This window comes from Marmota flaviventris, chromosome 3 (assembly GCF_047511675.1).
Source record: "Marmota flaviventris isolate mMarFla1 chromosome 3, mMarFla1.hap1, whole genome shotgun sequence".
NCBI lineage: Eukaryota > Metazoa > Chordata > Mammalia > Rodentia > Sciuridae > Marmota > Marmota flaviventris.
The window spans coordinates 29,893,780-29,909,318 of NC_092500.1; the positions used below are offsets into that span (position 1 = coordinate 29,893,780).

Genomic DNA, 15,539 nt, shown 5'->3' on the forward strand with positions numbered 1-15,539 from the left:
ATCAAGTTTTTAATCCAGGATTTTTATGTAAAATGAACTATCTAAAGAGTAATTAAAGGGATGTTTCACTTCATAAAAATGTTTCAACTAATAAATGAATAATAAATCATAAAACTAGAACATCACAATTTTGCAAATTGTAATGAATTAATGGTTCATTAATTGAACATCAATGTTTGCTGACTTCACAGCCAAACAAACATCCAGAACCTATGCCTCCTGGTAGGAAGCCCAGCATCACTATGAAGTAGACATGTCATTAAAAAGGTCTCCCTTGGGCCAGGTGTAGTCGTGCATGCCTGTAATCCCAGCAGCTCAGGAGACTGAGGCAGGAGGATTGCAAGTTTAAAGCCAGATTCAGGAATTTTGCAAGGCCCTCAGCAACTTAGTGAGACCCTGTCTCAAAATAAAAAATAATAATAATAAAGAGGGCTGGGAATGTTGCTCAGTGGTTAAGCACCCGTGGGTTCAATTCCTGGTACAAAAACAAAAACAAAAATTAAAAAAAATCTCACCTGGATTGGATTCGATCAAGCCTGTACACCTAACTATCTGCTTGCAAGAAATACAAAACATACAAAAACCTGCTAACCTACACTGTGGGGAGGCAATCAGGCCAGACTCTGGAAACATGGCAGGACAAACCACCCAGTTCACTGAACAAAGAGACCAGAAAAGGTGTAAACAAAGAATGGAGTCAGAACCCACAATTTGGAGAAGATATAAATAACAAATCAACCAATCACACTGTATGAACTGGACATGGATTCTGACTCAAAGAAAGAGAAGGGAAGGAGTGGGGAGGGGAGAAAAGAGAAGGGAAGAAATAGCTCTAAGAAAACTATGACAATTTGAACACTTCGTGGATATGCATATTTATGACTAAATAACTATTTTAAATGTTTTGGCTTTGACAATGTCATTGCAATTATAATTTTAAAACGAAAAACTCTTTTAGAGATACATAGTTAATATTTATGGATGAAAACCCTTTATTTTCTTAACTGAGTTTACAGGCCAGAAAAATATTGCATAGAGTATCTGAGTTGTCCTATGATTAACTTTTATAGCATAATGTCTCAATAAAACATTTCCAGGATTGCACTGCCATTACCATTGCTTCAAGTCACTGTCCTTCTCCTCCTCAACTCTCTCCACCTAACACCAATGATATGCTAGGCAGCAAAGGACTCCCGGGGAGGGGTATTATTGCATAGAATTTCTACTTCCTCTTCTGAGGGAAAAAAAAAAAAAACATGCAGGCTATGAATAAAGGAGAATAAAATAACAATAACTATTACCTTAAATACATTATTTAAATATAAATCGTTCTCAAACTTCAATATGCTGGTGCTTACCAATTATTTGAAAACCTAATACAGCACACTATATTGTAATTACTGTCTACCTATCATTTGCCTCCTTGATTTTGTAGTTCACAAAAATTACAGACCATGTCTGTCTGGCCCACGGTTGTAGATTCAGAATCTAGCATATAGCAGGGGTGCAATTCATGGTTTTCAAATGAGTAAGTAATCCTGTGAATGATGAAATGAGCAAATATAGTTCAAAACTGATCACATTGTGCCAAGACATGATGTTGAGTCATTCCACTAGAAATAGTTTGTGTATTATCTCATTTAATCCTCACCAAAAAAATACAAGGAAGATATTATTATTTTTATTTCACAGGTAAGGAAGTGGGTCTCGGAGAGCCAATAGGATTGACTCAAGGGTCACATGGTGAGGAAATAATGAAAAGTTCAACTTATAAGGTGTGACAGACTTCAGAGTTCTTGATCTTTCCACTGTCGTGCTGTCTGCCTAAGAGTAAATGAAAACAGAGTCTGGTGGAAAGATCCTACCTTTACAAAGTGGAGAGGGTGACCTCACAGTCTCTCACACACCAGAGCAAGGACACTGCCCTCTTGCAAAACAGTAGTTTCAGCAAGCACAAGTCTAGTTAAGAATGGAAACAGTCAAATGTGCTCACATTCACATATATTTTCCATTGTGTTCTTTATTGTGTTCTAAACAGATCTTTCTTTCTCTTTTTTTAGTCACATTTCTGAAATAACAGAACATTATGCTCTGTATCAAATCTCAACAGAGCCTCACATAAAAAAGTACACCTCAAAGTTTCTTATTTAAAATGATGTAGAAATACAAGATTCTAGTAAGTCTAAATATTTCCTTATTATACAGTTGGTAGGGGAAAAACAGTTTATTCATCTCTTCCAATTCTGTCCTCTTAATATTTCTGGCATTTCAAATTGTCTATGGGGCCAACCTTAGAATTGCCTGTTCTTCCTGGGATACATACAGATAATTTTGGTTCTGTTCTTCTGCCAGGGCAGGAAATAAAACAACAGGTATGTCTCATCTGTCTTAATACATTCTTATCTTCAGAGGAGAAAAAAAAGGGGGGGAATTTTTTTCAGCATCTTGCTTTTTGCTAATTATTAATATTTCCCAGATTTTTGCTTAAGAAATATTTTTAGGCTGAAAAGGAAGATACATTGCCTTAATGACATCCACTTTCTCATCGACCAGTGAATTATTTTATTTTGACACACGGAATAACCAACCAGCTACTCCAAAGGATGCAAAAATCAACTTTGTCCAAAAATTAGAAATCAGTTAAGAATTGAACCCAGTGTTTCACACATATTAGGCAAGTACTCTACCATTGAACTACAACCCCAGCCCTCTTCATTTCTTAATAGGTCAAGTAGCCTCTGAATTATAACTGGGCTATCAAATACATTCTGATCTTCATTCCATAGCAACTTGACAGGCAGGTGGAGAATAAATGTACCAGTATACAAGTCAAAATATTCTTTTCTTGTCTCCAAACTATCATCACCTTCTAGCAATCATATTATTTATTACCAAATTTAACAGTTATCCAAGGATTTTTTTTATATTTGCATGATTTATTATTGTTCTGTCTTTCATAACCTTCTGGAAAACTCTAGTTCTCCGTGAATCACTTTATCAGAAAAGAAAAGCACTCCCCCACATAAAATAATTATTTTTAAGTATTTCAAAACTTAAGGATCCTTATTTTGTTCTGTCAGATCCTTTAGACTAGAACTCTGTTTTGTCTGTTTTGCAAAGTACTTTGCCAGGCACACAGGGGAGTGGAAGAGATAGTAGTTGATGGTAATTATGATGCATCCTGTACTTGTTCACAAGGGACATTTGCTGAAGATTAAAAATAAATTCACAACTAATTGACTGCCAGCCATAAGCTATACTGCTGGGACCTCCAAACTACCAACTAGAAAGAAAATGACTGAGCAGATCTTGCCAAGGACCAACCCAAAGATTAAAAACAACCTCCCTACTTAACTTGCGGACAACAAAACTAATCAGATGAATGGTAACTTTAATATTTCTAATTAGTATTTTAATTTAGTATTTTTAATTATAAGTGCTATAACTCATCCCCCTAAGTTGCCCCTTTTAAGCCATCAGTGAACAAATATTTATTAAACACTGCCTATGGGCCTGGTGCTTGCAGACTCTAGGGATACAACCATGAATAAGTCACCCATAAGTCTTCCTTTGTGGTTTGTGATTCCAACGGGGAAGGAATATTGTAAGAGATTTAATTGACAGAGAAATACAAGGAAGAGAGTCATAAGTCCATTGTCAGAGACACCTCCACTTCTTGTTCTCATTTCCTTGTCACACCTACCTCAAGTCTGAGGCAAGAGTCTTTATGCTTCTATGCCTCATGCATGAGAGATGATTCAGGAAACCATAACGATCACCTTTCCCAATAAACCATGACCCACAATGCTGGCAGAACATCAATAGAACATGACCCACAATGGGAAAAGAACAATTCATTTACTGACGTGTGCATGATGGATGCAGAGAAACTGAAAAGACAAGACATACTACTTCAGGACAGGAACGAACCTTGCCAGAAAAGCCCTGTTGACCTACTGAGTTTTTTCTCTTCTGCTCACCATTAATCTCTTTCTCCCTGGATCTTTCTTTATTTTTTTTTCCCCTCTCCTCTGCCGTTGCCCTTTTACTCGGCCTAAGGTCCTAGATGATGGTTGTATTACAACTAACCTCTAATTCTCTTTCACTTTTGGCTACACATGGAACAACATTTTTATGCTCCCGTGAAGTCAGATGTACTCAGTGACTTGCTGGAGCTGATGCAAGGTGGGTGCCCTGGACCGAAGTTTCATGGCTTGAGCTTGACTTGCCTGCTCTTTTCTCATCCCTTCTGTGGTAAACCCTGAAGTTTGGTGACTAAATGGCATTACCATCAGATGGTGAGTCTGCTTCAGCCTGAGTCCCTATGGGACAGGGATAAGCAAAATTTTCCCTGACACCATGAATGGGAAACAACCTGAATTTTTTACATCTGCTACCTCAACATAGCCTGAACCACAGGAGCACACACTGAAGAAGAAATCGGCTAATCAGAGCTCAGTCACAATGATGAGGGTAACATGGATTAATTGGGTTGCCGTCATGAAAGGGCTAAGATCTAAAATGGGAATATAGAGAGGAAAAGGGGCTGCCCTCAGTGAGCTCATTGTAAAGTGCAAAAAAAAAAAAAATGACAAATTACAAACAATCATAGTAGCATTTCACATTATGGTAAGGAAAAGTTTGGGGAATTTTGTCTCAGGCATATACAGCTGGACGTCAGGAGAGCAGTCTTGCCTTATTTTTCTGTCATTACTGAGATGATTATCATCTATTTATGATTATAGAACATGTGTGACCTTAGGCAAGACACTGAAGTTTTGTTTGCATCTTTAAAATGGAGGAAAAACAGCATTCCTTCCATTTAGATTACTGAAATGTGATTAATACCCAAGAGCAGGAATGTCTATGTACTCTGAGTTCTTGGCAAAAACAACATCCCAGGCAGAGTGTTTTGTGAAAAGTCCTCTGGCTGTGGTTTCAGTAGTTGTGTGTAACTGAGCAAACACCACTCCCCTGAGCCATGGTCTTCTTATATATCAGCCATTCCACAGGTGTCCATTGAATAAGCTCTGTGTGCCAGGCACTGTGCTAGGCTCCTAGAATGAGCCTATGGACAAAGCATGGTCCATACCTCATTCTATAAGCCAGCAGAGAATATGAACACTAGGCATTAAGTATTGAAATCATTAATTGCATAATTAACAGAGTTCTATAAAGTGGGTTCTATCGGACCATATGGTTGAGGGACCTAAATAGGTCCTTAGGGATAACTGATAATTAAACTGAGTTCAGAATCCTGTAATGCCTATATAACAATATACAATTTTAATGTGACTATAAAGATTCTGAAAAAAAAAATAAATGTATAATTCCTGGCCATATAGTAGGTCCGAGTTAGGAAACAGTGTCATAGAAATCTGCATTTCTATAGTCACAAGCAAAGTTCTCAAAGGGGAAAAAGGATACAGCTTTTATGCCAATATTAATACATATTTTACTACTATTGTTGTGACTATCGATATTAAACACTGCACTGAGCTGTTTCATAATTGTATTTTTTACATTTCCCCTGACATCTCTCAACCACAGGGGAAGCCCCTGTCTTCCTGTTTGCCTTGTTTTGGTTTTGTTTCATGTACCTTTCCTGGCAACAGGGTCCATTTTGTTCACTGGTTACCATAGGAGCCTGCTTGCTCTCAAGAGCAGTAAGTGTTCCCGGGAAGTCAGCAAACTACAGGAAAGGACGGATGAACAGTCTCTTGCCCAGATTATGAGTCAACAGGTAAATTCGAGTCACTCTATTCCAAATTGCTTCTAGGTGGGGTCCAATCTAAGGTGCAAATGGCAACTGAAAAGTTTTATTGCTTCCATATCTGTCTTCTATCAAATCATTTTTATCTTTATTTGCAAGATGGTAAGCAGTTTAAATAAGTAAGTCTCTTGATTTTACCATTTTATTTTATTTGATGACTAACTTTCTTTTATAGCTTCATAAATGAACCTCATGGAATTTTTAGCTTATTCCCTACTTCTTGGGGAGTAAAAAGGAACTGTAAAAGTGAGTTTGATGATAAATTGTAAATGAAACATAGAACAGAATTGAAAACACAGGCCTCCTTGAGAATGGGCAGAGATAAGGAGAAGGATTTTGAACAACTATATCCATAAGCTTATAGACTTCCAGATGGAGCCGTGGAAAGAAAAAATATAAAAGGTATTCATCAGTACACAATCCAGGGCTGAAGTTAAGCCAATATGGATTTCACTTGAGTAAATTGTTTCAATCATTTATAGAGACAGAGAAGTAACTTTGTCAGACACATATTATTTCATTTAATCCTTATAATAACCCTATGAAGAAATATTGTTATTCTCATTTTTGATGAAGGAAATTGAAATTAGAGTCACAAAGAGAGCCAGTCAATACTTTTCTAAAAGGCTCTAAACCTCTGGAGGAAAAAAAAAAAAAAAAACAGTATTTTTTTTTTTTATTTCAGTTGTTTATGAAGTAATTTAAAACTTAGTTGCTAGCAACTTAGGGAAAGTTTGATTTTTAAAAACACAAAGACGAGGACAACTATGTCATGGGTTGTACCATAACAGCAAAGTATCAGAGAGACGAGAGTATACAAAAATCCAGGGCTTTTTCTTTTTCTTTTTTTTTTTTTTTTTTCTTGAAGTAAAAAAAGTGCCTATACATTAGTGGAAAGAGCCCTGTGCTTTCATTCAATGGAAAAACTCAGAAAGTTCCTACATCAAGTTTGTGCTTAGTGGAAAACCATGTCTTAGTGCAAAAGTAATTGCTGTTGTAGATAAATAGCCCCTTACAGCTTTTTATCTTGGTTAAACTGTTATCTTCAAGTCTGCAAAAGATAAGTTGGATTTTTTGCAGCACGTTTTTAAGAAAATGCTCTGCCTCATACGACATCCATCTCCTCACACTTTGCACAGGAACTTGACAGAGTTCTGTCAATATCTTGGAAATAACATCTCTGAAAAGCAGACGATTAGCTCTGAGTTCCATCTCCCACCATTGAATTATATTTTCCTTGCCTAAATAGCAAATGGAGCTTCAAAGCAAGAGGATGTTCCTGAAAAGAAATTCTGAGCTTTCCATCACAAAAATCTAAAGATATTTTAGGAAAAAAGCAGAACTCTGGCATCCAAATCAATTTAACACCTAGTGGGGAAAGTGCAGACTCATTGGAACAAATCAACTGACAAAGCATTAGATTAAAAACTTTGTGTATCATAAAATGGCCTCGAGACAGGTGATCTAAAAGTCACATATTAAAATTAAACTGAAAGCCACATATTAAAATCCTTCACTGAGATTCCTAAAATTAAAATAGGTTCTATTACTAACTATGTATCCTTGAGAAAAGTTTTAAGGATCTATCTTCTCTTAACTTTTGTTATTGGAAAACTGAGATAAAAATTAAAGTTAAATTTGGCAAAACTATATAAGATGATATTTCATAATGTAAAATGCTTTCCACTTCTAAGATACATTATACCATCAACTCTCAACACTCCTATTAGCAGTGAGTATAAATGGGTGCAGCCTGTTCAACTTGGAAATTCCCTGAGCAGAACATGTACCAGTTCTTCTTATGTACAGTAGGAATCCTCCATGGATACATGGAAACTTCACCAACCACAAGGCACACAGCCTAACATAATATGGCTGTGGAGACTCTAAAAAGTACAATTATTAAACAAGCAGAAACTATGGGTCCCATATCTATCCACACTTGGTAAACAAACAGGATCTAAATGGTAAGCCCCAGGACTCTTCCTGTATCTTGCATATTCTATGTAGTTTGCTCTGAATCACTGGGAAAAAAAATTAAATCCAATGATTCATTAATCTTAGTAGAAAGCATTTCCACACCAAAGAGGACTTTATTATTCCTTCCAGGCTCAGTTAGCAAGGAGTAAGAGAAAAGGTCAGAAGCTGCTTTTTGCTAATCCCTTCTCTGCTACAAATCACCTCTAAGATGTTGAGCAAGTTACTCCCCATCTGGGCCTTTCTTCCTTCCTTCACCTCTAAAGTGCAGGGGCTGAGCAGGAAGATTTCTAAGGCCCCCTCCAACTTGAAGATTCTATGATAATACAGAGCAGTTCCCAGGTGTCTGGCAAAACTCCTAGTTTCTGTCTCTGTTGTTTCCTGATGTACACTTAAATTATGGGTCCCTCAACTAAATTTCAATAAAAAGGCTCCTTACCCAGGGTTAATTGCAAGTTTTAAAACGGGGAAGGGGAGAGCCCACACAAAGAGTTGTTGAGAGTCCAAAGATTGCTACCAGGATTAGAATCAGCATTTTGCTAAAATTCTTCTCTGAGGTCACACAAGCTAATCCTCTTAACAGACAGAATCATCACTGTGGTGGAAATTTCAGGATGTTGTTAAGTATCTGTCATAAGAAATTGTTTTATATCTAATCTGGTATTACTAGCATCTCTTGCTAAAGGGCAAAACAAAAACAATAGACTTCTAACCAGAAAAAAAAAAAAAAGAAGAAGAAGAAGAGGTATTAATTTAAACCCAAGAAATATATCTATTGCTTTTCCTCAAACTGCCCATGCCCAGGGTCATAGTAAGCTTCATGGGTTCCAGATCCTTCTACCAAACTATTAATACACATCCCATCTCATCCTAATAGAACATTTTTGCTTTAAACGCTGAACACATTGTTATAATTTTGTTTTTGAAATTGCTTTATTTTGGGGTTTCTTTCCCTTGTTTTTCAACCTATAATTTCCTTTTCAGATCATGAGCATTTTTGCTGGCTTTTCAAAAGTTTCATGCCTATACAGTCCAATGAATTAAAATCCCCAATGATTCAGCTCGTGCTCAACATTCTGAATAAGTGCCACGCTTTCTCAGAACTGGGCCATATAGTAAAGGCACAGTCAGTGACAACTCATCCAGATACCCTAAGGGCCAGCTACATTCCTGCACCAAACTACTCTGGAGACTCCAAAGTCAGTGCAGATTGGATTCCAATTTAATACCAATAATCCTGACCTTTCAGATGATCAAATTAAGGAGAAGAAACACAAGTAAATGGAAGCTTTTGCTTTAGAATGGCAATTTGAGAAGCATTCAAATATTGTCCTAGGAGGACTTCGTACCTTCCTAGAAATTGACTCTTCCCTTCTCATTATATTCTGACCTTTGAAATGGAGCACTTTGCTCCAGATGCAGTAGCTGAAATGAAATGGTACTTTAGGTTCCGGAGAGGGCGGTTTTCAGGCAAAGCAACCAGGCACCAGGGAAGGTGGAGACGGTAAACCAAAAACTTTGTACTATACTTGGAATTGAAAATTGATCAATCTGCCAGAACAGACATCTCCTGTATTCCGACACCTGGTATCTAATCTAGTAAGCATTCTAATTGTTCTCATTTCTTCCATGACAAAATACAAACTGCTGCCTGAAGAGGAAAAAAAAAAAAAGAATATTCAAGATAATGTTGATTATAGGGTCAAAGATCCACTCTGAACAGCCTCTCTTCTGCAGCTCATTGACTTTTCTCCAGTTCTTTTCCACATCAACAATGTATTTCGAGAAGGCTCTCTGGAGCATTTCAAAGCAATATCATCTTGAGTCTTCATGAAATGAACTACATCAATAAAGTTTATTGAAAATTGAAATGGAAAATCTATATAAGAGCCGGGCGTGGTGGCACACGCCTGTAATCTCAGTGGTTTTCAGGAGGCTGAGGCAGGAGAATTGTGAGTTCAAAGCCAGCCTCAGCAAAAGCAAGGTGCTAAGCAACTCAGTGAGACCCTGTCTCTAAATAAAGTACAAAATGGGGCTGCAGATTTAGCTCAGTGGTTGAGTGCTCCTGAGTTCAATCCCCAGTACCCCCCCAAAAAAAAAATCCTATATAAGTTCATATATATGAGAAATTACATCTTAAGATGTCTGAGACTCTGATAAAGCCTACAATTCTCTCCAAATCGTCCATAACCAAGGCGTGGGGGCACCCAGATATGCACTTTGATGATTAGAGACCCTCCAATATACATGGATTGTCTTCCTTTCACTCAAAACAGCATGTGCCTGGTGGTGGAAAAAAACATGTCAAATCCATACTTTCCTGTAATATCCAAAGTATTTGATCTTCACAGTAGACAGGCCTTCTATAAAGTGACATTTGGGGGATAGAGTCAAATGCCCTCTACAGTCTCATTCGATTCCTACTGATAAACTGCCTTTTAATTCAGGATGAAGGGAAATGGCAGAAAGTGCATAAGAATCTTGGGGCACAGTCTCACTGTCCTATAGGGCTCTTCCCTTCTAAGTCAAGAACAGCACAGTCTACAAAGACAGGAGAGAGATCTGTGGAGGAAACTAAACAAATTCCAAGTCTTTCTACCTCTCCCTCCCACTCTTGAGATGAAACAGCACATATATCCATTTCTGTATTTCAGAAGTGCAGCCTGGCCTTCCTCAGAGTTACCTATTATTCCACTGGAGAAAATGATAGAAATTTGTGTAATTTAAAGAGGACTGACCCAGCCTCCCTTTGCTCAGTGACAGGCTGTTTTTATTCAATCAGAAACTATGATCAGATAAAATAGTACTTTTCATTCCTGACTTAACAACAAATGGAGAGCAGTTGGTATATTTGTTTTGAAAGTTGTTTTTTTAAAATCTTTCTACTCAAATAATCCTATGTGGGTGTTGCTGACTCTGTGATATATTAACGGCACCATTTCTTTTCTACTAATTGTATGTTGGATAAGACAAAATTCCTAGTAAAAGCAAAACATTGTGGTCAGGGTATTACTGTTCTCAAACAGGATATGACAAAAGACAGGTAAGGATATTCTTTAAGAAGAGGCCTGTATTAGAAGAAAATTGAGTTAGGTGACTTATTAGGATTTTTATTAAATTTTAAGAACTTTCTGATTTGTTTTGCTCTTAGCAGGGGCTCCTGCCCTGTCCTTTGAAAGCATATTATGTCATCTATAACCATATAGTCCATGATTAACATTTTGGAGAGCATTTAATTTTTAAATGAACTAGGAAGATGAGCACTTGGACTGTTTTTAAAACCGGATAAGTATTTCATACCCTATTATGAAATTTTTACCTCTTTTCTCTGACTCTGGTTAAAGTATGTTTAGAGCCTCTTCATTTCAGTTAATGTTTTTTTCTTACTAAATAAGAAATTAAGGCCCCAAGTTATGAAATGATTTGCTTCACTGCTGCTTAATGACAAGAAACCCAACTTCTAGAGTTCTTTCCATCACATGTTGGTCTATTTTACTAATTTGCATTAGTTTGGTTACATCTCTCAGTGGTTTTTTTGTTTTGTTTTGTTTTGTTTTGTATGTGTATAGCTATTCCATTTTATCCTCTAATGAGGTATTTGAGAATCTTGAAATTAATCACTCATTCACTCATTCATTCAGTAGATATTACTGAACCAATAATATGTACAAGGGATTTGAAATGGCTAATGTAGGAATGGAGTACGAAGCTCATAAGCCTCAAGAAGGTTTCATGCTGGTAGGAGACACTTTATACCATGGCAATTCTCCGGGCTGAGTCACCCTGCAGGCACAGTAAGCACTAAGTCTAGGCCAATGATATTTTGGGAAACCATGAAATATTTTAATTTTAATTTTAATACCTTTCAAATCAGAAGAAAAAAAAACAGAATGTATCCTGCCTGAATTATATTTGTCTTTATACCAACACTATCATAAAACATAGCTTTCACTACCTTTTTTTGTGGATAAAGGGTAACACAAAAGCCAAAAGGCCCAGCATACAAGAAAATCATATTGTCTGGAAACAGTACCCCAAACATTTTACCCCTCAATTCCACCCTAAGGCATTCAGAAAGCTGATAAGTTCAGAAAGGGATTTCTGCATTAGCCCCAGTTCCCACCTCAGAGGCCAATCTACATATCTCCCATCTCCATTCTGAATAGCCCTCTCTGGAATTTTGCTTCAGGCTGAATTTTCCTTTGTAGAGGTCAGATCACAAAGATAGCTCAGGTGATATACCAGCAGACAACAGTTTTTGGATCTTTGGAAGCAAGCAGGCCTTTTGTACAAACATCCTAGAATTAAAGCACCATGTGTTGGTAAAGATGGCGCCCAAGCGCTTCTCTTCTGGAAGCTCAGGTCCATATGAATGGCTCCCGAACCATAACCTCCAATCCTTGTGAATGGCCGGAACTTTGAATGGCGCACCTCCAATCCCTGAAGTTGTGCGAACTCTCAGCCAATGAAGAAGTAACAGCCTACTTGCCCTGCTCCTCCTCATCCTGCGTTGTTAAGCCAATAAATATCAACACCCTGTTCTTGCTCTCTCTCTTACTCTCCCTCTCTTTCTCTCCCCCTCTCTCTTCCCCTCTCTCTCTCTTCCCCCCACTTCTCTTCTGAGACTGGCCGCTAAGGTCCTGCCAATAAAATCTCAGGTAAACAGTTGTTTTGGCTTGTTAAGTTTATGGAGCTTTTCCACCGTTCCTTACACCATGGCCTCAAATTTATGTCATTACATGATCCTGGCAAAACCTCCCAAACAAAGATTTCGAAGCTACTTGATGTTAATAGATATTCCTGGGGGGAAAAAAGGTGTTCTAAGTCTAAATAATTTTAAGACAAGCTATAGATAATATGCCCTGTTCTTCTCAATTATAAAGGGGCATAGTTATTAAATGTGCAACCACAAAGACATCTGGTTTACCTTGTTTAATCCAAATTTTTCAAACTTATTTGTACATAGGACCCATTTTTTAAGAATGTTTATTGTTAGCATTCATGGGAGACTAACATGCCATGGAACAATATTTGGAAATCTTTGGTCTGTACCAGGACTCAGCAATTATTTTTTGTAAAGGGCCATTTCATAAGTATTTTAGGCTTTATGGGCTGGTTAGTCTCTGTCACAGTACTCAGTTCTGCAGTTGTAGTGGGAAAGTAGCCATAGAGATTACATAAATAAATGGGTGTGGCTGTGTGCCCAGGTACAACTTTACTGACAAAACAAGCAGTAGGCTGGACTCAGCCCAAGTGCTCTCCTTTGCCAACTCCTGATCTACACTTTCCACTATAACTCTTTAGAATAGCTATAGCTCCACCCAGAAAGGTTCCAAAGTCATGTCCCCTTATGTTCATATTCAAAAACAATCCATTCACCCTACACTTTGACCTGAAATTAATGTGAACCTAAATAAATGACAGGTCTTTCCATCAAGATGTCTTAAAATGTTTGCCAAAAGACAGGAAGGATATTTACTGAAAAATTAGCTGTAGTTATCAATGGATATAGGCCTATCAAGAATTTTTGCTTTCTCTGTTGTGCTTCTCTGTAACATTTTTTGTAATCAGAAACAAACTGGAAATTAGTTTAAAATATCCTCTATTTGAATATTTTTCCAAGCCCTTGTCTAGGAAGCCACCTCATTTTTTGTGTGGCACTCGGTAATTCCCCAAACCTTGTATATCTATTTCATATCCCCTTCTGGGTTCTTCTTTCATGTAGAACAGAGCAAGTTCTGCTCTCAGTTTTCCTTGTTCCCATCCTTCCATTCTCACTCTAGCCTACATTTAATTCTTATCTCTTCATGACTGTTTCCTAAATGTATATTCCTTATCCTGAACTATCTCGTCATAATCACCTTAGAATTTATTCAGTTTGCAGATTCCTGATTCCACCTGAGACCTAATTAATCAAAATGTTCAAGGACAGAGCCTGGGTGTATTTGTAAAATTCCACAGGAATTCAGATGTGTTCTTCTGATTTTAAGATGTTTTAAAACAGTCCTTTTAAGAGACTTAATCATTTTTCCCCCCTTGGTCTGTCTTCTATACCAGATTGTTAGAGGCAAGGAATATGGCTTATTTATCTTTTTATACTTTGGGTATCTAGTTACCAATTCTAATGCTCATTGACTTGCAAGATGGATCTCAATTTAACCAGCATGACAAAATAAATATGCAATGAGTTTGAGAGATATATCCAAATTCTATTTTCTTACCTTCCTTATATTCCCTAACCCAATGCATTTACGTTTCTTTTTCTTGCCACACCGCTTACATACTTCCCAAGGTCACCAACAGCCCTTGCTAAATTCCAGAGACACACAGGCACCCATCTTTTATGTTCTCTCTCCAGTTGTGGTGCTGACAACCATTCCCTAGTTCTTGAGATGCTGTTACTTGATGACTATCTTAAATAGTCATAAATACCACTAGCTAATATCATTTACAAAATGAAAAAAAAATAAAAAGGCAAATTTACTTTACTTAAAACCCTTTCGTTTTTATTTTTTGTCTCTACCATAAAGTACAAAGTTAAAATGTAGCTTAGAAAGCCCCAGATGATCCCGCCCGCCCCCCACGTAGCTCCTCAGCTTCATTTCTCATCACTTTCTACCCCCTACTCAATCATTCCAAACATCTTCTACTTCCTTCCTGCCAAGTCTTTAGGATGGACTCAGTAAAAGATGTCCTAGGTCTAAATAATTTTAAGACAAGCTATAGATAATATACCCTGCTCTCACAAAAAGGCCATCTAATTGTTTAATGAACAAAAAGAATCTCACTCACTTTGGGGGTGACAGAGACACATGGTAGGTTATTTTCTCTGAACAGAATTCCACTATTTCCTAATTATTTTTCCTTTTAGTATGAGAAATTTGAGGTGGAAGCCACAATGAACATAATAATATCAGTTAATAAAAATAATGCTATGGACACGAGCAACTGAAATTTGATCAGACGCAAGTGGTCTATTGCCCTCATGACCTTCAAAAGCACTTCCTGGAACTGGAGCCATTTTCCACTTGCTTCTTCACTAACATTTAGCATTCTCAGTAGTTGTGCCTCTAGTCAATAATGTTAAACATCTTCCATGCACATAACACATGATATGCTATCTATGAGTTATTTCTGATAGGGATCATCACTTTAGTTTTGAGGAGGAGGAAACTGAAACTCCTCTAGTTTGACTGATTTTTCCTCAAGGTCATAGATTTAACAAATGACAGAAATGGGATTTAGATCCAGTGTCTTCATCTGTAACACTTTTTCTTTCAGCTCAGTGAGAACTACTCATACTGCTAGGCACAGCCTGAACTGATGACTCATGGGTGACCGGGAAGACAAACCAGTGGGAAAGGCCAATGGTAGCCTTTCAGAATAAACAGGAAGGTGGGTGGTTGTGGGGGAGCAGAGCTTATAAACTCCTTAATTGTAAATACATCTAGCTAGATCATAAATTCTACCAAGAAAGGGTCCAAATTCTTTTACCTCTTTATCTCTTAACACTAACTAGAACAGGCTGGGAACAGAGTGGGTACTTAATGAACACTTAGGAATTAACCTCTTATTAGTAAGATATAGACTAACCATAACAGCATTAATCACTGCCTACTCCCTCAGCTCTAAGATAGAGTATAGTAGAAATCAGGGCAAGGTGTGGTAGGTGTAGTGAGTTTTACCACTAAGAAGAATTTTAATGTCTTTGAAGATCTCATTAAACTCTTTGACCTAAGATAATATTTGAAAAAGTACTGAAAGGCCAATAATCCAAAGTCATGAGTTT

The 15,539-nt window shown here is 37.3% G+C and overlaps 1 long non-coding RNA gene across 1 annotated transcript; it reads left to right on the forward strand.

Moving 5' to 3' along the window:
- Positions 1-5,638: 5,638 nt before the first annotated feature.
- LOC139705177 (uncharacterized) lies at positions 5,639-12,418 on the forward strand. The gene is made up of 2 exons (XR_011707053.1): positions 5,639-5,743; positions 8,735-12,418. It is a non-coding gene; the product is annotated as an uncharacterized lncRNA (long non-coding RNA).
- Positions 12,419-15,539: the final 3,121 nt, after the last annotated feature.